Here is a 27,406-nt window from a genome sequence, read left to right as displayed (position 1 = left end):
ACTCCTGGCTAACCAAGAGTGTAAAAATATGTGCTCCCCACTACCTCCTTCCCAAGCCCCTTGGCACCACCTGCCTTCCCCATCCAGCAAACGTTACTGCCCACCTTCTCAGAGAGGAGAAGCCAGGACCAACTCACAGCTTGTGTTAGAAGATGGATGTGAGAAGCTGCTCTTCTTTACCCACCCCCACAAAAGACGTAGTTCAAGCATGGCATCTGGCAGATCTAATCATGGGAAGCAAATCTATAGAAATGCTCCAAATAGGATGCCAGAAAGCATATTGCCCTCCTAGACTGTTACAATAAATGGGGAGAGGTAGACACAGAGGCAAAGATACCAATTACCCAAGCTGGAATGTGCCCAGCTCAGAACAACTAACACACCCTAAATGTGTAAAAAATCACCCTCAATATTTTAATGATTTCAGTAATTGAGAATCGTCTTTTCTTCACCCATTTCACCTTGAAAATAGCCCTCCCCACAACCCAGTCTCTATTAGCAATCTGCTGAGACATTAATTGGATATTGACCCAAAGAGGGGTCTGCTACCTGTAACATCACTAAGACTCAATCGAAAACCAGCTCTCAATTTGAGATGCAGCTCGTCAAGAATTCCATCTCACCCCTTTGATTATATTTTAACTGCTCGTACTTGGAAGCCAAAGGGTTTTATTTTAAAATAATGATTAAAAAAAATTCAAGGCAACTGCAGTATAATGAAAAGGACCTGGCTTAGCAGTCAGGAGGCCCAGCTTTCTATTACTGCTCTGTTCTTCCAAACTCTGTGACTGTGACTCTGGACCCTTTGTTCACTTACTCTTCTATTCCACTATTTAGTGTCTCCTCTGAGCTAAGCACTGTGCCAGTTTCTATGAGTCTCTGATTCTTCATCTGTTTAAAGGCAATATTTATATCTATTCTAACACACGGGGTTGCGAGGGGAATGAAGTAAACTTGCTTATGTGCTCATTTTTAGAAAACAATAAAGCACGATGCAGTCACGAGGTGACTGTTATTAAAAACATTCTAATTTGCTTGAATCTGCATCTGACCGCTGCCTCAACTGGTGTACAGGTATAGGAATAGAATCTGTGTACATAGGATAGGTAAATTATGCACAATGATATGTGTAGTATAATATACGTGAGCTCTAACAAATGAAATACAATTTGTAGAACAGAAACAGAGAGGCAAAATATTTAAGTGAGGACAAGAGCAAACTTCTTTTAGATTCTCCTAAATTAATTGTAAGTGGGGCCAAAAGAAATTTACAGTTTAAAAGGCACTACATGGAGAGAGAAAAATCAAACATGATGCTTGGTGCTATATCCGGGAACCAGATTGTTGGCTCTACTGCTTACAGCTGTTGCCTAGGAAAAGTTGTTTCATCTTTGTGCCTCAGTTTCCTCATCTACAAAATGTGAAATAGCCAGTGGGATTAAATAGGCTAAAGCATTAAAGTACATATTCTACAGCACATTTTAAGTCTACCTAAGGACGAGCTGTTTACAATGCTGAGACTTTACCACCTTTTATTTTTAAGGGGGGTTATCAGAGATAATGATGCTTATAAATCAGTTCAGTGAATTTAACTGTGGGCACATATATAGGTTTTTATGTCATTTCTCTATTCAAATACCTACAAAGGCTTCCTGCTCCCTACCATGTACAGTCTAAGGTTATTCATTGGCTTTTAAAGCCCTGTATTATCCACTTTCTGAACACTTCTCACAACTTCTAACATGAATTCTACAGTTCAGTTACATCAATTTACCCCTCTATTGGCTCCTTTCCATTAGCATAAGTAAAAACTTTATCTCCCATCTTAAACACACACACACACACACACCTCTGTTGACCTTCTGTATTTTATTTCTTGGTTCCCTTTTACAGCAAAGCTTCTCGAAAGAATTGTTTATGGTTACTATCTGGATTTCCTGTTGCATTCTCTCTTAAACTTACTCTCATTTGGTTTCATTCCCTGCTAGTCTCCCTAAAACAGCTCTTGTCAATGTCACTAATAACCTGAACATTGTCAAACCCAACTGTCATTTCTCAGGGCTTCTCTTCCTCATCTATTCAGCAAAAAATTGACTTTACTGGTCACTTCCTGCTTTTTGAAACACTTGCCCCTTCATTTTGGCCTCCAAAAGACCACTCTTTCAAGTCTCCTCCATCACTTCTCAATCTTCTTTGCTGGTTCCTTCACTAACGCCCTATATGACCTGGCTTCCTCTGACCTCAACCATCACACCTCACTACCTCCTCAACCACCTTTTTCTGCTTCACACGCACTGCTCTTTCTTTTCTTCCAATACACATCCCTCCACAAGAATAGAAGTTCCATGAAAATGGAAACTTGGGGGTTTTATAAACGGCTGTATCCCCTGAACCCAAAACAGTGTCTAGCACATTCATATATTCATGGAAAGAATAGACTGAATGATCAATCTCTATATATATATTGTTCCATAAATAATAGCTCCTACACATTGAGTGCCAAGCCCAATGCCTACCTTATATCAGACCTTCGTGAAAATTTATTATCCCTGTTATGTAGATGAGGAAGCTGAATCCTGGGACGGTTGCATTTCATGTCCCAGATTGCACAGCTGGAAAGTGGTAGCACTGAGGTTTTAACTAAATCTGTGCCTTTTCATTAAGCCTCTCTACATATTCAATATTCCACAATCATTTCTCTTCCTTAAACTGGTAGTCTTACCATATATGGAATGCCCTCTTCCAACCCTAAATCTCCATTTTCTATTACAAATCAATGCTTCTCTTAGTAATTTTCTTTTTTAGCATCCTACTCATTCATATGAATCATTCCAATTTGTATCAGTGTCTCCATTTTCAGGATTAAAGCACTTAAAATTTGTGAAGTACTACGATGCTCTCAAGTATATGTGCTTTTCCATAATTTTCTAATTTGTCTGTGTTAGTCTTATCTGCCCAAACAAATACAATTCAGGGCTTTATTTTGGAACCTACTTTGTTAAAATGTCTTTCTGCCTCATATATTGGTCATTGCAAGTGTTTTTTTTTTTTGCGACTATTTCAAACAAGAGTTAAGTGATGGATTAACTTGAGTCCACACATATATGTAAAAGAACACAAGGTATCTGTCAGAAGCTACACCCCCTCATTGTTGCTATTCAAATATTCTTACCATTGGACATGATAGCACAGAGTAGAGGCCCATTTGCTCAGACTAATGAAAGTCTCATAGATCAAGATTTTCCTTTCTATCCCTGATCCTCAGTTTCCCCATTTGTAAACTGAGGACATTCCACAAATGGTCACTGTTAGATACAGATACCGAAATAGATCTTAACTAATTTTCTAACACCGACTCTAAAGTGTCTGTGTTAACAGGATGTTTATTTGCCTCTTGAGTCCTTCCATTCTGTTCCCCGCCTATCTTCACTGAAGGCAGTGAAAGATTCACATTTCTTAAATACCACTTCCCTCACATCACTCCCTCTTCTATGAAACCCGGCACAGACAGCTCTCTACTATCTATAGAGTGAAGTTTAGACTTCTGATACTGCAAACTTCTCACAACCAGATCCTACTCTCTACAAGCTGATGGCCCCATTTTCTAACTCACACTCCTGGCCAATAAGCTAGAGGCCCCTCTGTGCTTTGTCCCCTTGTCCAGGTAAGATTACCTGCACTGGGCACCCTTCCCTCCCTCACTTTAAGGTCAACATTCTCACCATTTTTCAGAGTCTATACATCTCCGCTGAGAAAAAGAAAGCCACCAAAGTGAAACTCTGTTGTCATCACAACCTCAAACAGACAAACCTGTTTGAGCCTGCTCTTCCCTCTTTCCTCTGATTACAATAGAGGAAATGCCACTATTTTTATTAAAGACCAGTGTCTCCAGCCATGCTCAGGATCCCCTCTCACCTTGCCCAGACTTCTCTCCCAAAACTTCATTCTCCTGGTCTCTCACTCTCCCCTGAGTAATTCTAACACTCCAATGTCTCAATACATTCCAACTGGAGGGGACAAAGCACCTCACCTAATTCACTTACCCCTCCGCTTGCTTCTCTGCTGCTCCTAAAAGTCTACACAAACTACCTCCATCTTTTCATGCGCATTCCCCTTTCAGTCCAGTCTAACCAAATGCCCGTCCATCTTTCCACCAATATTGTTCGGGCAAAGTCACTGATAACCTTGATCTTGCCATACTTAATGCACTCTTCTTTGTCCTCATTTTTTTTTTTTTTTGACATCCTCATAACTTTTGACAGTTGCCCACTCCATCTTCCTTGGTTTCCATATCTTTATACTTCCAGCTTTCTCTCTGCCTGGAGACTCTTCTCAGTCTCCCTTTCTCCTCTCCTAATTCTAAATATATTGTTAGGGCTTGGGCCTGAGCCACCTCTTTCTCTATGTTCTACAATATAGCTTGAACATATTTACTTCTCTGCATCTCCATTGAAATCAGCCCTTTCCACGCCATCATCCTGACTAGCCTAGTCCACTGGAACAGCCTCCTAACTGGTCTCTGTCTCATGTCTCTGCCATTAGCTACACAGCAAGAGTGACCCTATTAAACATCAATCAGCTCACTTCACTCTTCTTTGTGATACCCTCAGAGGCTTCCCACACACCATGAATAAAATCCAACCACTTATAATGATCTCCAAGGCCCTGCATCATGTCACCCTCCCCCATCTCCACCCCACCTGGACTTGAATAATCTTGTGCCCCTATCACTGTGTTCACTAAGCTACAGCCACAAGGGTCTATCATCAGTTCCTAAAATACACAAAGTTCTTTCCCATATCAGAGCCTTTACATGTAGTGTTCCCTCTTGATAGAACACCCTTCTTCCATCTTCATATGGCTAATTCCTTCAAGTTCAGCAAAAATGCACCTGCTTAGAGAAGTTGCTCTCATGAACTCACACTTCAAAGCATCTGCTCCACCATCAATTTTCTCTATTTGTATTCTATGCTTTCATGGTAACACTTACCTCAGTAGTTATTCCATGTGTTTTTTAGGTTTTTTTGATTTGTTTCTGTCTGGAATATAGCCTGGGACCAGGTCTGCCTAGCATAGTGCCTGGCTCACAGTGAGTACTCAGGAAATACATGTTGAATATCAGTGGATATGTGCAAGATTTAAGAGTACATGCGATTATATATTATATGATTCCATTTATCTGAAATATCCAGAATAGGTACACATCAATAGAAACAAAATAGATGAGTGGTTGTCTAGGGCTTGGGGTAGATGAGAGGAAAAGAGGGTGGCTGCTGAAAAGTGTGGGATTTCTTCTGGGGTGATAGAAATGTCCTAAAATGGACTGTGGTGATAGTTGCACAACTCTTCAAATATACAAACATCATTAAACTGTACACTTGAAATGGGTGAATTTTATAGTATATGAATCATGCCCCAATTCTGCTGTTTCCCCCACCCACCCACACACACACACAAAAGAACATTTGATTAATCCATGGGTTGATTGTTTTTTTCTCATAGATAACAGATGTACACTAGCCTGTATTTTGTTTCTTTTTATAGTACCTATGTAGGATCAAAAGTAAATAAATATGGACTAATGTTAATAAGGCAGTCAGAAAGTAAAGAGGTACTTATTGAATACCTACTGCAAACCGTGAAGGTGTTTTGGAAGTAACCAAAAAGAAAAATGACTCAACTCTGCCCATAAGGAGTTTGAAGAGCCAATTTGATCCAGATTAAGATGATTAAGAGGCAAAGAGTGAAGATCACCATATCAGAAATGTCTTGTGATCCAGCTACCATCCTCCTCCATCCTTTTTATTCCACCTGGCACTTCAGCAACCAGCTGTGCGCAGGTGGAACTGAACAACCCCTCAGTTCAGCTTTCTGCCAGGACTTCCACTGCAGCCACGTGGGACAGGACAGAACCATTCAGCCATTCCAACACACACGCCAACCTGGAGTAGGTGGATGCTAACAGCAGGTACAACACTCGACCGCAGAGGAACTAATGCATAAATATTCCACTCTTCCGTGACTCGGGTGTAATTATCCCACTCCTCAAAGCCTGCCCAGCGGGATTGAGTCATAGTTGCCCAAAGCAGTCAACAGCTCCAAAATGCACCTAAAATAGGCTATTCCTCCTTCCCTCTCTTTCTTCCAAATGCTCCACTTCTGTGTCCTAGGGTCACTTCCCAAAATAAACTACCTATATGAAAGCCTTGTCTCGGCTCTGCTTTGGGGAAGGAGGGGTCTCAAGGTTCAGACCATCTTCACTATTCTCACTGCCTTACCAAGAGGAACTTAATATTCTGAATTCAAACCATGGCATAATGTCAATCAGATAAAATAACCATAAATTATGCTGATAGGTCTCCACATGTGCCAAACTAATTTATTCAACAATTCATTCATTTCTTCATCAAGTATCAATTGTCCACTATAAACTAGACTCTCTTCTAAGTTCTGGAAATACAGCCATGGACATAACAAAATCCACATTCTCTAGAGGTTTTATTCCAGTGGAAAGAAACAATCAACAAGTAAATATATAATATGGTAGGTGATGATAAGCACAATAACAAAAAATAAAACAAAGTAATGGGGAGAGGTTGTGACCAGAGAAGGAATCTCTGGAAAAGTGTTACTTGAGCAGAAATCTGAATGATTATCTGGAGGAAATCATCCCAGGTTAAGGGAACAGTAAGGACAAAGGCCTGCAGTTAGAAATGAACTCAGTATGTTCAAGGAAGAGGAAAAAGGCAGCAAGCTGAAATTGAAGAAGCATCCAGGAGAATGACAGGAAAGAGGCAGGGTGGCTCTTGAAGGTCAAGTGACAGAAGTTAGATTTTATTGTGAGAGCAGTGAAAAGGGGAATGGTGTGATTGAATTTACATTCCTGTAAGATCATTCTAGCTATTGGGTGGTGACTTCACTGTGGGAAGGCAGAGGTGGAAGCAGGAACCACTGAGAAAGCTTTAACCGTGGTCCAGGGGAAGATGTGAGAGCAGATGAACATGAGAGGAGGGAAAAAGCATTCAAATGACTTAAGCTTCTTAAAAAAAAGTGAACACATTAGTTCTGCTCAAGCATGGTTTTTCTTGCAAAGGAACATTCTGACTAAAAGCTGTTCACGTTTAACCAAAGAAAATTTTAATTTTTTTTTGAGAGAGATAGGAGAGAGCATGTGTACGCACAAGCGAGGTAGGGGGGGACTGTTAGGGCAGAGGGAAAGGTAGAGAATCTTAAGCAGACTCCTCCTGGCTGAGCCCGGAGCTCTATGCAAGGCTGGATCTCAGAACCCTGAGATCATGACCTCAGCCGAAATTAAGAGTCCGATGTTTGACCGACTGAGCCACCCAGGTGCCCCTTAAATTAATTTTTATTAAGAGAGTATAAAACTGCTCTGGAATATTACACAGTGTTCATATTGGTTACAAAGAAAAGCAGAATTTGATTTTTAAGCACCTCTTTTAAGGAGAGTACTTAGACCAACCCCATCAGACACAATCTATAGGAAATCACAGGTCAGGCGTAAATTATACAAGTTGGAAGGGCAAGGAAAATCTTAGGTTCACTGTTGTAAAGATTAAAAAAATTAAAAGGAATTTAATGGATAAACCAGCACAAGTAGAAGAGGAGTGGAAATTTTCCTTAGAAGTATAATTGCCAATTCCTGTCACTCAGAATATCAGTATGAGGGGAAATCTGAAGTTTCGACTGACATGGTAAGATTTCAGATCCACAGATTTTTAAATAAATGTAATTTAGCATAACATTTTTAAGATATTTCCAGAAAACATCTAAAAACACACCTTTTGCTTGTTTACTTACCTCATCTGCTTTCCTTACTCACTTCTTTAAAAAGACAGTGCTCCAAAAGGTACAAACTTCCAATTATAAAAAGAGTGAGTCCTGAGGATATAATGTGAAGCACGGTGCCTGTAATTAATCATACTGTGCTGCATATTTGAAAATTGCAAAGAGTAAATCTTAAAAGTTCTCATCACAAGAAAAAAAATTGTAATTAAGTGTAGTGATAGATATTAACTAGACCTACTGTAGTGATCATTTTGCAATATATACAAATCCTGAATCACCATGTTGTACACCTGAAACCAATACAATGCTATATGTCAATTATATCTCGATTATAAAAAAGACTGAACCTAGATATAAAAATGCAAACAATAGTTTTTATGACAGAGGTAGGTATCTTTTCTCCTCTTTAACAAAAACTTCATGTATTAATGGCAAACACATAGTACTCTCTTAACCATTACATACTACTTCTTACTGTACCATGCAGATGGTAGCATGGTTTAGAGAAAAACAAAACAAAAACAAAAACAGAAGCAGCACCTAGAGGATGTAATTGAAGAAAAATGAGGAAGGGGCTGGAAATGCCCATCTCTCCTCAAGAGCTAATTCTACCAACACCAGGGAAGATATAAGTGATGTTTTCTAGTCCTGTCAAACATCTCACCTATAACTGAGAAATTCACCTTCTATATCATACGCACCTTCTCATATCCTGAGAATTTTCTCCTAGTTGTAGCACTCAAGTGCTAACCTGCTCTGTAATAATATCAGGGCATCTTGCGAAGGAAGCTGGGTTTTTACTCAGCTGGGTGAGTTTCAAATATTAGACTCCCTTACTTCTTATTCTAGAGATTTTATTTAAGACTGAAAAATAATCTTGCCGTAAGAGGATATTAACATGAGAGGAGCCAGTTCTATTTAATTCCAGGGGGTTTTGTCCTCCAACTTAACTGAATGACAAATTCAAAATGCTATGGAACCAGAGCATGTCCCCTTCTTCAAAAGTGACCTAAAGATTTTCATCTCAAGAAATCCTCCCAGATATTCCCATACAATTTATTCAATAGCCTCAACACAAATGCAATAAGCTGAATTTTTTGTAAATAATGGCTGTCATTTTATAGTACCTAAATTTAACCTCATAAAATCCACTAAGAAGATTAATCAGCTTTAGTATCTGAATTTGCTAAAGAAGCTAAAGGATAGAGAGCTTAAATGTGTTGCATAGGATCACATAAGTAGGTGAAATATGGAGACAGTATGCGTATGTGGTTCCATGGAAGTGAAGGTCAGACCATTCAATCATCCACTAAAGGTAAATCTATCATTCATCTGGCTTTTCATATGCCTAGTTCAATACTAATCAATAGAATTCCACAGAGAATCCTTTGAAACTCTCAACAAGTTACTTAACCACCCTGCACCTGTTTCCTTATCTATATAACGAGGCTACTACTAAAACCTATATCCCAGAACTATCGAGATGATTAAATGAGCTAATTTATGTCAACATTTAGCACAGTGCCTGACACAAAGTATTTTTTAAAATACAAAGAAAAACTTTGCACAAGTATAGCTTTGCTCACCAGAAGAGTGGAGAGGTGGCCTGGGGGACACATTGCAGAAATGATGGGAAAAGGCTTTCCCAAACCTCTGAGATTATGGAAAGAGGTAGCATCTTGGCCAACATAAATTCTTCTTACACCTATTTGCCAATATAGGAGAACTTTCTCAGAAATTCTCATGTATTTATAAAGAAAAATCTTACAAACAAAAAATTAGTATTTTTTAGACACACCAAAATAAATTTGATCAAATGTTTGGATGAACCAACTTATATATTTTTCCACTAAGATTACTGTCATTTCCTGTTGCTTATACTTTTTAAAAAGGGAACCAAATCTATAAACTAAAATTAAATCACAATTAATAAATACAGCTGTTACTAGCTTAATCCTATAATTCAGCATTTTATTTATAAACTGCCTACATTATCCTTTGGCTTCTTCATAGGTATTAGCTATCCAACTACATTAGGGGAAGCTCAAAGACAGAAACTATATCATCTATTTTCTCTTTCATTCCCTGCACTACTTACTATAATCTCCAATACACAGTAGAGGTCAATACCTTGGTAAGGCATTGGTAGCTGTGAACTAGGTTCCATATCAAGTGTTGGCAAGAATGTGGAGCACAAGGAACTCTCATGCATTATAGGAAGGAGTTAAAATTGGTGCAACTGCTTTGTAAAAACATTTGGTAGTATTTACAGAACTGAATATACACATACCTTATCACCCAGCAACTCCATCAATATGTGTACCCCCCAAAAAATGTACAAAATGTTCAAAACATTATATGGAATAGCCCAAAACTGAAACAATCTAAATATTCTTCCAAGACAGAATAAATTATGGTATAGTCCTATCATGGAATGCTATACAGCAATGAAAATAAACTATCCCCTCCCATTAATAATGGTGACTCTCACAAGCATCATGTTAAACAAAGGAAACCAGACCCAAAGAGATTCATACTCTATGATTGAAACTGCATAAAGGTCAAAATCAGGAAGAGTGAATCTATAATGATACAAGTCCAAAACAGTGATTACCTTTGGGGGAGGGAGATGGGAAGGACTTCTGGAGTACTTAGTCTTTTAGGATTCTCATACCCAATTTTAATGTGGGGAGGAGAAGGATTCCCCACACCTCCACATACAACACCTAGCAATTCTCAGACACCAGCAGGGTGTCAGATAATTCAACTCGATCCTGATACTGCCCACCCAGAGTCAACCTTACATTCCACAGGTTAGGGGTTCAGTCTTATAAGACTGCCGCCCACCCTCCACTTCAGATGCCAGTCACAAGCCCCAGGCTATGAAACTATGTTTCTGACTGGCTGGCTACGGATTGGAGTGATCTCCTCCTTAAGTTTGATTAGTTTGCTAAAATGACTTACACAACTCCCAGGAAACACTTACTTAGGTTTGCCAGCTTACTAAAGGGTAAGATCAAGGATACAAATCAAAGGCCAGATGAAGAGATACAAAGGATGAGATCCTGAACAAAGGAGCTTCTGTCCTCATGGGGCCTGGGGACTAGTTCAGTGGCACATGGAAGCGCTTTGATTCCCTAAGCATGGAAATTCTTCCCCCCAAAAAAGATAAAAAAGCTGGTTTCTTGGGTTTTTATGGAGGCTTCATTATGTAGTCATGATTGACTAAATCACTGGCCATTGGCTGATTCAGCCTCCAGCCCCTATCCCGTCCCCAGAGGTCAGAGTGTGGGACTGATCCAACCCTCAAATCACATGCTTGGTCTCCCTGGCAATCAGCCCCTGCCCTTGAATGGGGTCCAAAAGCCATCTTCATTAATAACAAGACACCCATTTCACCTTTATGGCTTTGGAGTATTTTTTAAAATTGTGATAAAGACCAAATATATCTTATAAATCATGATATCACAACTGATAATAAAAAAAAATTTATGTAAATAAAAAGCCTCAGAATCGTCATTGTGTTCCACTGCTCTCTTCCCTCTGCCCACTGATATCACTACAATTTATGAATATTCTATAGAAATTATAAAAGGCAGGGCAAAGAACATCATAGCATAAATACTGGCCTATAAGGCCTTTGAGGTCTAATGCTCCCTTGAACTAGCTTTGAAAGATAAGTTGTTAAACTTCTCCCTGCTCCCTCCCTGTAAAAACAAAAACAAAAACAGAAGCAGCACCTAGAGGATGTAATTGAAGAAAAATGAGGAAGGGGCTGGAAATGCTTTAGGACTGACCTCTTTAATGCCCTAGGCAGCACAATATATAGTGTTTCACACTGTATATAAAAAGTAAAACAAAAATACATATGATTACAACAAATTAAAAACTATGCAAACATCGGAAGAAACTATGGGGAGATATAATTAGCTGCTCTTAAGTGATGATGTTGTAAAGAGGTTTTAATATGAATGAAACTTGCAATCAAAAGATCCCATAGTGGTATAAACAGAACAGTGTTACCAGAAAAATAAGAGTCAAATGGTTTTATCACCACCCCAGAGTACTCTCAATCCTCCAACCTCTCCCTTTTCCATAGAATGACATTACTTGCCCCCTTTGTCCAGACAATGGAAAAAATCTTCAGGGACTGGCAATAATATGGTGGGGCAGGTAACTGTAATTAAGTCTTAAAATGGCTTATGTTTCACTGCCTTTTGCATGCACCAGAGAATATAGTACTTTACGTATTGCAGGTATTCAGTAAATACTTGTAGATTTGATAACTTGGGTTTTAAAAAGGGGGGGAGGTGGAGGAAGTTTTCTGAGAGACATATATTTCTATCATAAAAGACATGTCTCGGTTCCTCTTTTCAGTGGTAAAATAGTTCTCTTGTAATACTCACCTTTTCTCCCTTCCAGAAATCCTGGCTCCTCCTTGAGCAGCCTGCTTGCCTCACATCTCAAGTGCTGACTTTCTCTCACAACCTTTACACAACTGAGCCTACAAGTGGGGTAGATGTCCCCCTTGCTTCTCACTGAAGCTTCCCTCTCCTGTGACATTCTCTTTGTATGACATAACATCCTGCTCATTACATCCCCCTTCTTTCCTCTGTAACTCCATAAAATTTCCTAGCTGGAATCTCATCAGATGTAATCATTGTTGATACCATCTACTGATATTTGAGTCATTCCCACTCACTACTTGAAAATTTTAACTCCTAGTTCACTATGACTTCCTAAAACACAACTCCTATGCTAATTTTTGGCTATTTCAATTCATACAAAGAAAGGTCTTCAACACCCCGGCCTCTTCCCAAATTTCTCTCTTCCAATAATCATGTCCCACATCCTACCCAGCCACTCACTCCCAAGACCCATTCCTCACCTTTTTATCACCTACAAGTTCTCCAAAATTTCAAGCATCCCATTTCCTGACCACTTTCTATCTTCAAGCACATCACTTCTACTCAGATCACTCCAAAAATGCTCAAATCTCCTGGGAACTTGCAGACCATTGATCCTACTAATTTTCACTGTCCTTCATCCTTCCAACATCTCTCCACTCTCCACACCTAAAATTCCATGGCAAATCATTACAATCACTTCCTCGCATAGATCCTTGTTTCCATTCCCATCTCACCACATCATCTCTCACCTGGATTATCGAGTTAGTTCCCTAACAGGTCCCTCAGCTTCTATTTTTATCCACCAACAGTCTATTCCCAACAGAGCAGCCAGAAGCAGGCTTTAACCATGTCAATCAAATCATGCCATTCCTCTATTCAATACTTTCAAGTGGCTTCCATCTCATTCAGAGTAAAATCCAAGTCCAAGCAATAGCTTACGAGCCCAGCCGTGACCTGTGCCCCTGATCTCCAACTTCCCCTCCTACTACTCCTACTACTCCATTCCCTCACTGTAGGCCAACCACTGGCCCCCTCGCTATTCCTCAAATCCACCTGACCTTCCCCTCCCTCTGAATTTTTGCAGGGACTAATTCCTCTGCCTAGAATGCTCTTTGCGCAGATACTCCCACATGACTTCCTCCTTTGCCTTCTTTCAGTTTTGCTCAAATCTCAGCCTCTGAATGTGGCTAACCCTGAAAGCCTCTTTAAAATTAAACCCCTCCAGCCTCACACTCCCACTCTTCCTCACCCTATTCTATTTTTCTTTTTACCATTGCACTTTTAACTATCTACTGTACTATATAATCTATTTATTATGTCCATTGCCTTTCCCTTGCCCTACCCCCGACTACCAGAATTTAGACTCCATAAGGGTCCAAAGTTTTGATCTGACTTATTCACTTGTACACACCAAGTATCTAGAACAATGCCTGCTACATGGTAGATATACAGTAAATACATTTAAATAAAAAAACATAAATATGTCTCTATGTGTTACTTGCTGGATTTCAACAGAACCAGAACCAGATTGCAGTACCAACTTGCAGATTCCTCATTTGTAATCTTTCTACAGGAAGTAGGCTCAAAAAAAAAAAAAAAAAAGTTCCAGATCAACCATATGGTATAGTCTTAAAGTTGATTTCTACATTTTCCCCATAGGTAAGAAATGTCCTAATCGTAGATCCAGAAGTCAGTCTACAAAATCATATTTGATTTATAGGTATCTAAAATACTATATATTATAAACGGGTAACAGTGAATCAAACCATTTCAGTATCAATTAACTAAGCAGAAGTGCAAAATGCAAAGCAACTTGGGAGGTTATGCATCTATTACCTTAACTGTTAGGATGGTATCATGGGTGTGCGCATCTGTCCAAATGCATCAAATTGTATAGATATGTGTGGTTTCTTACATCTTAATTATACCTCAATAAAACTTTTTTGAAAAGCAAAAGCAAGTAATAAAAAGTATTATTTCATCTTGAATACCAACAAGAGCAGGCATATTTAATTAAAAGAAAGTGAGAAGGAAGTTGGAAACTTTTATGTCAATTCTGAAGGGCACTTCAAGGCTATTAGAAATGGAGTCTTGGTCATATCTATTTTCACTTCAAAGCAGGGTTTCCCTTATCCCTGTCACAAGTGGATCACCAGCACTGCTCTTATACTTGTAATCCACAGATAGGTTCTTTTCAATTCATCTAAATGAAATATAAGGAGAGCCAGAAAAGGGTGAAGGAAAGCAGGTCTTTCTGAGATTACTAAGCAACAGCTGGGAGGGGGTGGGGGGGAACAAAAAGGTGTTCAAAAAGCAAAAACTTGAGCTAAAAACAGCTGTACTGTAAAAGAGAAGGGAGCATCTCATCTCTGCTCAGACATGAGCAGAGAAAAAGCCAAGCAATGTCTCTAAATTGGGTGGGAAATGTGATAGCGTGTAAAATGTCTTTAGAATTAGCAGGCTGGGGGTGCCTGGGTGGCTCAGTTGTTAAGCGTCTGCCTTTGGCTCAGGTCATGATCTCAGGGTCCTGGGATGGAGCCCTGCATTGGGCTCCCTGCTCTGCGGGAAGCCTGCTTCTCCCTCTCGCACTCCCCCTGCTTGTGTTCCCTCTCTTGCTATGTCTTTCTCTGTCAAATAAATAAAATCTTAAAAAAAAAAAAAAGAATTAGCAGGCTGAGCAAGACAATTGTTCAGTTAGTGAATAAGTGAGTGCATTCACAAGTCATGCATGTATAACTCGAGGGTTGCTTTGTCTCTGGGAAAGAAGGTGCTTGGGAAGAAGTGTTACATTTCCTTGAGGGTCAGTCATACTGGCTACCTCTTAAGGGCCTTCATTTGATTCATATTGTCCCACGTACGTCTTGCGTACGTCTTGCTTCTTTCTCTCTTTCCAGTCAGACCTTCAATACTGATCATTGTGGCTTCAGAATACAGTATGTTCCTGGAAATTCACATACAATTTAATTTTAAAACACAGGGAAATGCATGCCTTATTCAGGCACATTTATATAGCACTTTGTTTACTAGCATTTTACCATGAAATTTTAGCATAAAAGTTCTTTCAGGGACCACATATCATCTAGATTATAGATAACTACTCCAAACCAGATTATCGAGGTCCAGAGATGGTCAATGACTTGTCTAAGGTCAAGGAGCTGGCCTACAATGAAGATTCTCTTTCTCCATTCTTCTTCTTTCCAGTAATCCACTCAAATAATTCAGGCAAGCATGACTACCTGCACCTTACAAATATGGAAAGTGAGGTGTAGACAGGTCATTTGTCCTAAACTATGCAAAACATAAGCAGTCCAAATCAAGTTTAGTGCTCTTTCTAATATGCATACCTGCCAATGAAAAATCCTACCTTAAAAAGAAACAACTTCAAAGAAAGTCTTTGATGATCTACCCCCAAATCATCTATTTATTAAAATTTGCATTTCATCATTTTCATATATAGCTCTATTTAGCAAAATAAACCTGTTTTCCCTCTTTAAATATTGTTAAGACTCACAGCAAGGATTTATTGTTATATTTTTTTTCTTTATTTATAAAAACAACTTTTAATTTCTGTTGGATGACTTTGAACAGTATAAAATACAACCTGTATTGACTAGATCCTAAATTCCCTTCCATTTCATGATGTTTTTGTTTTGGAAACGATGTACAGAGAATTTGAAAGTTTATTTTTGAAAGCCTAAAAAAAAAAAATCTAATTCATCTTTCCTTTTTGTTGACAAAGGCAAACAGAGTTGTGAAGCGTGCCCTCTGCTGGTAAAAAAAAAAAAAAAAGGAAAAATTATACTTTAAACCAAAGAGATCCAATGAATTATGTGACTATCTGGTATTATCTAAACATCTAAACTACACTAGTCTACAAATGATTTCTAAAATAACCATCATGTTCTAATTTAAGCACCTAAAATTGGAAAGAAAATATATTTACAAGGGATAGAAACTGAAATTGAATAAGATTTATATTTATTTCAGCATTTTATGTTTGCTTTACTACTGACTAAAATCTAACAGAGGCTACAGCTAGGAAGTGGTAGTGAAATCATCCTCAGATAGATGGAGTCACTTCTCTTACTCACCATATTTTACCAAGCAAATTGTCAATTGTTTATCAGTTATAAAATAGCAATTACAAGCTCAGACACAGTCATTTAAATGGAAGTCCTCAAATTTGGTGGCCAGCATATCCCAATCCATTTTTCTATCACCATTCTTCAGTAGTGCCCAATAAACCTTGCAAATATCTGCTTACGAGAGAGAGAGAGAGAACCCTAGTTTGTGTGCTTTGGACTCAGGCAAATTACTTACACTGTCAACTATAAACTTAAGATAATATTTCTTACCTCATAAGGTGGATTTGTGGACTACATGGACAATACATGTTCCTTATGGGGTGTTGAGAAATAGGTCTTGCCCATGAAGCATGACAGACATTGAAGGAAACTCTGGGAAGTGATGAAGCCTTGTGTCATACGTGATCTGTCACCTGGCCACCTCTCTCACCATTCTCCCTGCTTGCTCCCTGTGCTCTAGCCACACTCACACTTTGCTAAACACATCATGCCCCCAGGGCCTTTGCACTTGCTGAGCCGTTATGTTTGTAATGTTCTTTATACATGCAGCCACGCAGCCTATTCCTACAGGAACATAGGACTCTGCATGAATGCCATCATGTCAAAGATATCTTCCCTTGACCACTTTGTATAAAATCACCACATCCCCTGACCCTGCTTCTTTCATTGGCATTTACCCCTTCCTATTATTACAGCAGTTTTATTTTGTTTATAGTCCGTATCTTCCCAGTAGGAGGCAAGCTCTGTGAGGTAGGGAATTTACTTACTTGGCTCACCGCTCTGTTCCCAATGACTGGATGAGTATCTGGCTCATAATAGGTAATCAATTAATACTTGTTCACTAAATAAATAAACTTATCAGGGATATTATGGAAATCATTTCTGCTTTGAATGAGAGAGTGGTCTAATGATTTCTAGAGCCCCACCTGTGATTTTATAATGATCTCAAATAGACCCCATGCTCTTCCTACTGGTTACTAAGAGAATACTTTTAGAAATCCTCATATCTTTTTGTAAAGGAAAAAATCATAAATAAATCAAATTAATTTCAAGGATCCATGAGCAGATGTTTAAAGATTTCAATGCACTATCATGTAAAATATTTTTCTTCTGGATTGCTGTCTTTTTCTTTTGATCAAGCACTTTAAGACAAAATACCACACCAAAAATAGCTATAAAAATACCACATTTCTGGAAATGGATAAACGGTTAAATGTTAAATATTTCTTATAGTTTCTACTCTTTTAAATTAAGGTTATAACACAATAATACTTCTCAAGAACGAGAAAGAAAAAGCAATAACAGACAAAATACAAATTTTAAATGTGTGGGCATATGCTAGTACCTGCTTTTTTTAATATGACACGGCCAAACCTTGTTAAAATAGACGTATTTTCATACACCATCACACACTATTAACATCTAAATCTGATCCAAAACGATATGCCTAGAATTCATCTTAGAAAAGTACTACACTCTCTTAAAAATATGCTGGTATAAAAGGCGAGCTCTACAATGAACACAGGTTAGGTACGCTTATAATCACTAAAGAATTAGCAAAACTGGCAAAATTGTCAATATGTGTGAATATTCCCACCTGGCTTTCTGGCATTGCTGTCTGTCTAGATGTATCAGGATTACACACAAGAAAAATGATTACCGTCATTTGGCATTTTGAAAAAAAAAATGCCTGACACTATCCATTTTATTGCCAACATTTTAGGCCCCGTATTTGCACATGATGAGAGAACTGACCTTTGAAAGAAAATTGTGGGGTCGAATAGAGAAAAATCAAATGACAGAAACTGATAGAAAGGACCATTGTTGCAATCATACTTGGATCTTCTTCTTAAATGACTAGCTTTTCTAACCAATAAATTTTTGTTATTAATCATGCTTCTCAATGAAAATCTCCCCTCCAAGTACATATTACATGAGGACAAATCTGGTAGCACATATAATCAGCTTTAAAAAAAAAAGGACAAAGCCAGGCGAATTTCAGTATCTAGTCCTATGTAGAATAATCATATTGAATACATAAGCTTAGATCTTTGTAATAATGTTGCAAAGTAATAAATTATTTTAAAATCAATTAAATAAACTTCAAGGACATCATAAGACCAAAAGGTGATGCAGGTTCCCTTAATAATGAAATCATCATGTCCCCTGGTACTCTTTCTTCTAGTAGAAGTATCAAAAAGCAAAGGATAAACCTCAATAAACCTCATTTATTCATTTAATCGGCATTTCTTGAGGGCCTCCTATGTTTCAGGAACTACCAGCTGCTGGGAATATAAACATACGTAGCTCCAACCCCTTTAGGGCTGACAGAAGCAATAACATGGCAGATAATACTTCTGATTTGGGGGATAACATCGTCATCATGAAAGGTTCCCAAAGAAAAGTCAAAAAGAGACTAAGCATTAGCTATGGGGCAATTCAGACACATTCATTTAGTCATCCCAGATATTAAAAAATATAATCACGTGCAAGTCTGTTATTATTTCCAATGACTAAGCCATCAGAAGTGATACATTATAGCCTTCTATCCATTTATCACCCCTAGAAACTAATTAGAGAATTATATTCCTTGTATCACCATTTAGGAAACCAATATTCTGAAAATCTTGCAACATGTACAAGGTCAAAAAAAATGAGCAGTTCTTTGATCTGAACTCCTGTCTGCTAGCTCCTAGTCCATAGTTTTCCTATTATAATAACTTCTCTGACCATATAGAGTAAACTCATCTTCCATTTTCTTCTCCAGACACTGGGGGGACTTAGTGACAAAGTGGTGTATGCTAAAATAATTCAATGTACTTTGAAAACTACCCCCAAACAGCTTTTCCAGTGCCATGAAAGCATAAAGGAAACTAGCCAATTGAGGTTGCCTCATAAGAAACACCCATTCTCCACCAATTTTTATATTCTCCTACTCTATTTTTCCAGCATTCAAAACATCTACCCAAAAACATTAACTTAAAACTATAGTATAAGATAGCCAATGAGCTCCTGGGCTTGCATTAGATAGACCAGAGTTAAAACCCTGGCAACTCCACTAAGCTCTTTAAACCTCAGTTTGCCTCATCTATAAAACAGAGCTAGTACCAACTATCACATTTGTAAAATACTTGGTTGATCTCTCAGGACACATATGCTAAACAAATCATCTGTTGGTATAGAATTTTCTACTGTGTCTAAGTCATTTCATAGTGCATACTCAACACTACAGTAAGGATCTGTAGAAATCTAGAATTTCTAAGGGCAAATTTTTTTTTTTAGTGACATCCAGTAAACATTAAATAAAAGTGATTTAGCAGTGATAATAAGATTCCAGACCACCTGATACACATCAGTGCACGGAGAATCATCAATATTAATTATCTGACCATCACATTATTAAAAGTTAGTAAATCTGCACTTCTCCTCAGACATATAAAAACAAAACATTCTTTCTGTAATAAAACTCTTACTTTTCTTACTTTTATTTTCCTTTAGGTGAATGCACCATACTGAAACCAGTGAGAGTTACACACATCATCCTTCTCATAGCTCAGCATTTCCAACAAAACAAACTGGTTTATAACAGTATCATCGTTGTTTTAACCTCTGTACATGTTTTGTGGAGGTACAAAGATGTTCGTGGTCAGAAAGATCTTTTCCATTTTGATTAGTACCTTCAAACTTCCACTGCCTATGTTCTTCTTGAATTTTCTCAAAGAGCAAAAGTAGAAAAATCTCTACAAGAGTGAAACTATATCCAAATTATTTCATCTCAGACTTTGTCTTATTCCTAAATTTATTCTACAGAAACAAGTATTTGGAAATTTAATGGGGAAGAATTCAATCTAAAATATAGTACTTGAAATTTAATCTTACCAATAACAAAATCAGTATGTTTTGATACTCTAATACTGCTAAATATTCCACAGTAAAATGCACTTAGAAGAGAAAAAAATAAAATCCTCTTTTCCTGATTATTGCAAGGTTAGAAAAAAAAATCACTTAAATCTAAATACTGGAGGGAAATGCAGTTTGTAGTAAATAATGTAAGTGCACTCATGCTGCAGACAAACATCGCCCTGAAATTTGCCCAGTTAACAATAGAGTTCAGAGCCTCAATGCACACTTACACACCCTCCTTGTTAAAATGCTGGAAATCAATTCCTTGCCCAAGAGGCATTCGTGGTCCCATATTTAAAATCATGCAGGTTCACAAGGGGAACATTTAGATTATCTGCAGATGTTGTCATGCAAATTTAGCCTATTATTGAGCATTTATAGTTTATGGAGAAAAGATCAGTAAATTCAGTGGGATAGGCTGCATGAGAAGGATTGGGTTATGAGACTATAAATGAGGTAGAATTTTACTACAAAGAAATTGGGGAGATAAATTCAAGCTTTGTAGCTTACAAATATGTGGTATTTATAGTAAGGGCAGCACAACAGAACTCGATGCCTACCACAACCCACCCACAACTCTTTAACCATAGCATGTTGACAGTTTTGAACTAATTCAGCTTCAAATAGAACACGATTTTCCTGGTTAACATATTACAAAATTAAGTGCGGTAGTAAGCCCCCAATAAGGAACAGGAAAGGAGACTTCCTCTTGTTGACGGGTACCATCTGAGACTTGAATTCATAGTAAGTCTAAAATTCCAATATCGAATTTTTCAGGCAGACACTACACCCAGATATTTAACACCATGCATGTCATCATCACACACGTGGACTTAACACTACTAAAATCACTCTTGTGACTAGTCTGATACTGCAGCATGAGTAATGAACTGCACTGTAAGTTGTATAGGATCACTTACTGAACTTTGAAAACAATGAAACTGCTTTTTAGCGGAATGTGTAAGCTAGGTCATTTCCTCTAATAACCTATTTTACTCCACTGTTCAGCCTTCAAATCCTGACCAGCTACAGTTAAGCACTGTGGGAGATTCAATATGTAAATATGATAAATTAGCTGTAAGTTAAGTGATAATGTAAAGTCATCTTCCAATATAGCATAATTAAATGCTACTTTTACAATAACTGATACAAGGGCAACAGGTTCTATCTCACAAACCCTACCCATTTGGTCTCATCCTCATATGCAGAGTGAAAATTACCAACCTCAGGTCCACTTTTCATCCATAGTGCCCGAACACAGGAGATGGTCCTTAAATACTTGATATCTATCTGATTGTTGACTGATACCTTAGTGAGCTACTACGGTACCCAGATCTTCAAAATACATATTATTCCACTGAGTTCTATAAACAGATCTTAAGTTGAAAGAAACTACCAGCATCACAAATCTTGATTCCAAGTTATGCACCGAAAGGCAAGTAATCAGAAAGCTATATCCTCAAGGTTATCCTGTGCACTTAGCACATTAGTGGACCGCACTTGGCAGCATCCAGACCTAATCAGCCAGTATGTTAACCAATGCTGCTGAGCAATTAATTTTGTTTGTGAGCTGGAAATAATTTAAAATCATTTTCAGTTTTCAGATTCTTTTCATCTTGGCTGCCATAATTAAATATACCAAAGAGCAATGCAAAGTCAGATTCAACAGCATTTATTAAGCATAACCACTAAATGCCAAGCCCTGGCCTGGACCTTTCCACATAAATTGGTGATTCTGATGGCCAACCAGGTTTGAAAACCAACCTGGCAATGTTTGAGGGCTCTATCTCCACAAAGCTATCCCTAACTAGCTCCAGTGATAAGACAGACGACCTGAAAAAGGCCATTCACTTCAACTCGGAAGAACAAATTCTCTGAAGTAGCAAATTCTTCCATAATTAGCCAAAATCTGTACCCTAAGGATGTCAATCCTATTACTTCTTTAAGTCTTTCAAACAAGCCTTCTTGTTCTCCTACACGAGAGCACATCTCTTCACAAACATGAAAATAGTTATCATTTCTCCACTTCCGTCAATTTAAAGTTGTCCACCCATCATCAATCTTTCTGATAGCATCCCATCTTTTATCCTTCACAAAACTTGCAACTAATATGTCATTCGTGTGTTCACTTTTTACAACCTGTACTCTCTACTAGAACTCTCTCCATGAGTTCAAGGATCACGGCCAATTTGTGGGCCATTGCACAGCCCGTACATAAAACATAGCAGGTACTCACTAAATATTTGATGGATGAATAAATAAAGGAATAAATAAATGATCTGGAGGGGCAGAAGCCCATAGTCATTTGGATTGGACCACCATAGCTTATTTTTAAAGAGATCATCAGAAGAGTAGGAGATGCTGTTTTAGCTGGTCTCCTACATAGAAGAAAATCTCAGTAAAAGATATTTAAATGATTTTTAAGTAAATAATTTTTTCAATAATAAAGATCAGTAAGCACTTGCTTATCCAACATATTTGTTTTTCTACAAACAATGTACCAGACACTGGGTATATAGTGGTAAACAGAATAGATACAGTTCTTACCCTCATAATGGGATAATGAAATTTAAGGGGTTACTCTATAGAGAAGCAAAACAGGATATTGATTGCAAGAGAATGACATTAAGTTCACACCCTCGCATAGACCTAGCAGTGGAACATCAATCCCAATAATCGGATAATAACCACAACAAGGAAAAACAGAAGATAGTAGGCCTCAATTTAAACCAATAAATTACGGAGTTATAAAACTGAAATGCAGGCAGACAAATTTGTAGAGACAGAAGGCAGAATGGTGGTTGCCAGGGGCTGAAAGGAGAGAATGGGGAGTTCCTGTGTAATGGAAACACCATTTCAGTCTGGGAGGATGAAAGAGTTCTGGAGATGGATGGTGGTGATGGTCACACAACAATGGGAATGCTTGTAATGCCACTGAACTAGACACTTAAAAATGGCTAAAATGGTAAATTTTTAGGTTATGTATATTTTACCACAATAAAAAAAAACTACAGGGACTAGAAAAACTGAGTCACACAAGGTACCCCCATGTACAGAACTTCTGGTCCTGACATTGTTACTGAGTTCTTCATGCACAGCATGGAGAAACCCCACCAACAGCAGGATCTTTAAGGAAAGATAGACAACTATATTTGACAAATTATGCATCATTAAGTGACTAGCAAGGAACCTCAAGGACACTGACTGCTCATTTTTTACTCAAATTCCCTTTCAGGAAAGCTCTCCAGGGCTATGAGACTCAATGATTTTTTTAAATTCTCTTACCTCCAAAAACACAAAGAAATTTTTACCCCTCAAGTGAAAAAGCCTTACTTTGAAAATCCCAGAGCACGACTACCAGAAACGACTTCAGAATAAAACTGAGAAATACTGGCAAAGCTAATTGGAAAATGTTAACTCTGCCTGAGCACTGACTATTCTCAGCCCCTTCTTTACACAGGCACAGGGGAAACAAAATTTAAAATCAAGATGCAGGTAGTCTATTACTGGGGGGAAAAACTTCTAAAATATAAAGTGTGAGGCACACTATACCAACATTCCTCGGAGTCCTACCCAGAATCAGACAACCTACCAATCATTCATATGGAAAGCAAAACCAGAAACAGTATCACGCCAAGCCAGTCAAGCTGTCAACATTTATTACTGTGTGTACAGGGTACCAGTAGATGATACAAAAGAAAAAGGCTCATCCTTTGCCCTTCTGGAGCTCATAATGGGAAGGATAATGATTGCACCGAACATTTTGCCCATGGAGTTGGAACACAGTGATGAAAAGGGTACGGGCTCTGAAATGAAACAACACATCAATGATGTAATCCCAACTCTGCAACTTTTTAGCTACATGACCTTAATAGTGCTAGCGAAATTACTTCGGGCTTACAGTGTACCAGGACGTTTGGTCTACAATCCAACCCAGTTAATCCTCACAAATCCTATAAGGTAAATATTATTATTATTTTACACATAAATTCAAGTTAATTTCCCTGAGCCTCCGCTTCCTGGGGGACGGGGGTGAGGGGGACAGGCATTAATACCAACCTCGTACCATTGTTTTGAAAGTCAAGTGAGTTATTGTATAAAAAAAATAAGATACTCGGTTCTCAGTAAATGAATGATAACACCATCATTCAATTACTTTATGTTTATAGAAATAGCACACATTAGTAAAGTTATTCTAGGACAGCATTTTAGAGACCACTCCTTTTTTATGAGTAATGTCTGAACTGTTTATAATTTAATTCAGGAAATGTATGTGCTCTTGTTATACACAAGACACTGTACTAGGCACTGCTAAACACACAAAGATACAGGACACAATTCCTATCACTAAGGTGTATGCATTCAAGAGAATTTGTAAGAAAATAAATTCTAGCTTAACATTAAGGCAGACAACCAAAGGCCTAATGATGGGGGCTTAGTGTGAAACATCCCTATTCTGGAGTATATTCTGTTAACATTCTCCATCACTGTTTTGTCCCAGAACTGCAAGATAACATTTTCCCCCCTGTAATGTCTTTCTACAAGTTAAAAACCAGGTAAGTTCACCTGAGCATGGTTGCTCCTGTTTTTCCCATTAATATGGAATATATTTTTCTAAAACTAATGATGTAATGTATGGGGATTAACATAACAATAAAAAAATTTAAAAAAAAATATGGAATATATTTTATAAACACTTGTACCAATTGAACACATGCTGATTTCCAATCATTGGTATGCCATTCGCTTAAAAAAAAAGATCAGCAGCCAACATTTAGACATTCTGTTTATAATGACAACCTAAACTGTCTTTGAAACTCACTATCTGTTATAATTATCAGAATGAATGAAAATAAATGCTCAACAATGGAAAAGCTTGTTATTCATTGCACATGATGAGGTGCCCTCAATTCCTAGAGAGATTTCCCAAGATATTTATGGTGAAATAAACCCAGAATACTGATCTCAACTGGAAATCTTATAGTTTGGGATAATGAAGGAAATTTCCCCAGGGAACTAAGGAGATCTATGATATAAGGTACTAAGTATTCCCATAGTAAATTAGGATTGAGCATGTATAAAATGTTTGAGAGAATTTATAATAACAGAATATCTGACATGGTAATTAATGTATGTTACAAAATGTCTCCCATCTCTTCCAGCTAAATTCCACCAAAGTCTTGAAACCTATTAACTTGCTGAAATAACATAATCATTAACCAAAATCAATTACATTTCACCACGAAATCTCCAGTACTATCACTGTCCTTTATCTTTCCAGAAAACAAGAGCAATACACGTATGTGGTTAAATGATAGCACCCTTTATTCACACAAAACCAAGCAAAGGTTTAAAGACAGGATTTTTTAAGTACATCTAGAGATTTCAATTCAACTAAACTTGAAATTAAGTTACAAAACTGATGTTGTACACCATAAATAATGCTTTCAGTTAAGTTTCCAAATTAATTTTTTAAAATTTCTTGATAATACCTACAATTTTATTCAACTTTAACTGTATTCATTTCAATTTTATCTTTTTTTTTTTTTAAAGATTTTATTCATTTAACAGAGAGAGACACAGCTAAAGAGAGGGGAGTGGGAGAGAGAGAAGCAGGCTTCCCGCTGAGCAGAGAGCCCAATGTGGGGCTCAATCCCAGGACCCTGGGATCATGACCCAAGCCAAAGGCAGACGCTTAACGACTGAGCCACCCAGGCACCCCTCATTTCAATTTTAAACACTGAGGTTACCTCACAATAATCATTGAAAGTTAGTCTTATCGTTGTCAATTAAACTGATGCCAGTCTCAGTAGGACACTGAGTAGGACATTTTACATTTATGTGAAAAGGTTTCATTTTATGAAGTTGTTAATAAATGACCACCAATGCCAAGTTCTATGCTAGCACAAGGCATAGGACTTCAGAACATGTTGGGAAAAGCAATGCACACAAAGATAAGAATTAAACTATAACATGAAAAGTGATACACTAGTGATATATTAAAGCCCTGTAGAAATATAGAGGGGACTGTGCCCTCACCAAAGTCCCCATCCCTTCTTCTCTATCTGGAGAAGAGCTGAATCTGGAAGGACAAAACATAGCTCTGTTGGCAGAAAATTAAAAAAAACAAACAGCAGCAAAGCACATTCCCTATAAAGAAAGATGCAAGACACATGGCCTAGAAGTAAGAATGGGCATGGGGTTCCAGAGAATGTCAATCAGTAGTGTTAATGGTTGCAGCATAGATGGTACTGTGAAGACGGCATGAGGGGCAGTCAGGTAACGAAGAGGACAGTGATTAGCTACCTACAAACCAGACTGCAAAGTTTCTTCTATGTCACGCTAAGGAGTTTAGCTCTATAATACAGGCAACCGTTGGTCATGTAAATTTACTCCTTGTGTTTCCTTTGAAAATGACTTCAATGAAAACATACCCCTTTACTCACTCATTTACTCAACTGTATTGGCTAAGTGGCACTGCTATGCCAGGCATTTGGCTAGACCAGGGATCAGCAAATATCACACAGGTCAAATTTTTCTTGCTGCCTGTTATTGTGGGACCCACAAACCAAGAATAATTTTTATATTTGTAAATGGGTGAAAAAATGAAAAGAATACTATTTCATGATACACGAAAATTATGTGAAATTCAAATTTTAGAAATTCAAATTCAAATCCATAGAGTTTTGTTGGGACACAGTCACATTCGTTCCTTTGCATACTGTCTACGGTTGCTTTTGTGTTACAATGACAGAACTGAGTAGTTACAACAGAGATAGTACGGCCCACAAAGCCTAAAGCATCCACTCAATTAGAAAAAGCAGATTCCTGTGATAGACAATGGCAAACCAAAAAAGGTCTAATTGTGGACACAAACAAGGAAGGAGACCTACACAATTCAGTGTAATAAGTATTGGGATACAATCAACGTCAGAATATTGTAGGAGCACATAATTGGGACACAGCCCAAACTGTGGCAAAGGGGTGTGGTTAAGGAAAAGCCGATGAAATTAGGTTAGATTAAATTAAAAGATCAAATCACAAGGAACCTTACATGTCATGCTAAAGACTTCGAATTTCTTTTTGAAGGCAATGGCAGGTCTTTGCAGGGTTTTAAGAAGGCCTATGCCATGATCAGTCTTCTCTTTTAAAACAGCCATCCTGATGGCAATGTATCTAGTTGTATTTAAAGCTTTTTTCTAG

At 37.9% G+C, this 27,406-nt stretch overlaps 1 protein-coding gene across 4 annotated transcripts in view; it reads right to left on the bottom strand.

Annotated features, from left to right (window-relative positions):
* The window catches only part of TAFA2 (TAFA chemokine like family member 2), a 461,660-nt gene that overhangs the window by 271,333 nt on the left and 162,921 nt on the right, over positions 1 to 27,406 (bottom strand). The window contains exon 1 of one of the 4 annotated variants that reach the window (XM_032420364.1): positions 12,213 to 14,543. The exons of the other annotated variants lie outside the window; for them this stretch is intronic. The gene's annotated coding sequence lies outside the window, so the exon portion shown is untranslated. Of the gene's footprint in view, positions 1 to 12,212; positions 14,544 to 27,406 lie in introns of those variants that run through there. 4 annotated transcript variants of the gene reach the window in all.

This window comes from Phoca vitulina, unplaced genomic scaffold (assembly GCF_004348235.1).
Source record: "Phoca vitulina isolate PV1807 unplaced genomic scaffold, GSC_HSeal_1.0 scaffold23, whole genome shotgun sequence".
Lineage (NCBI taxonomy): Eukaryota > Metazoa > Chordata > Mammalia > Carnivora > Phocidae > Phoca > Phoca vitulina.
This window is presented reverse-complemented; position numbering and strand designations above follow the sequence as displayed.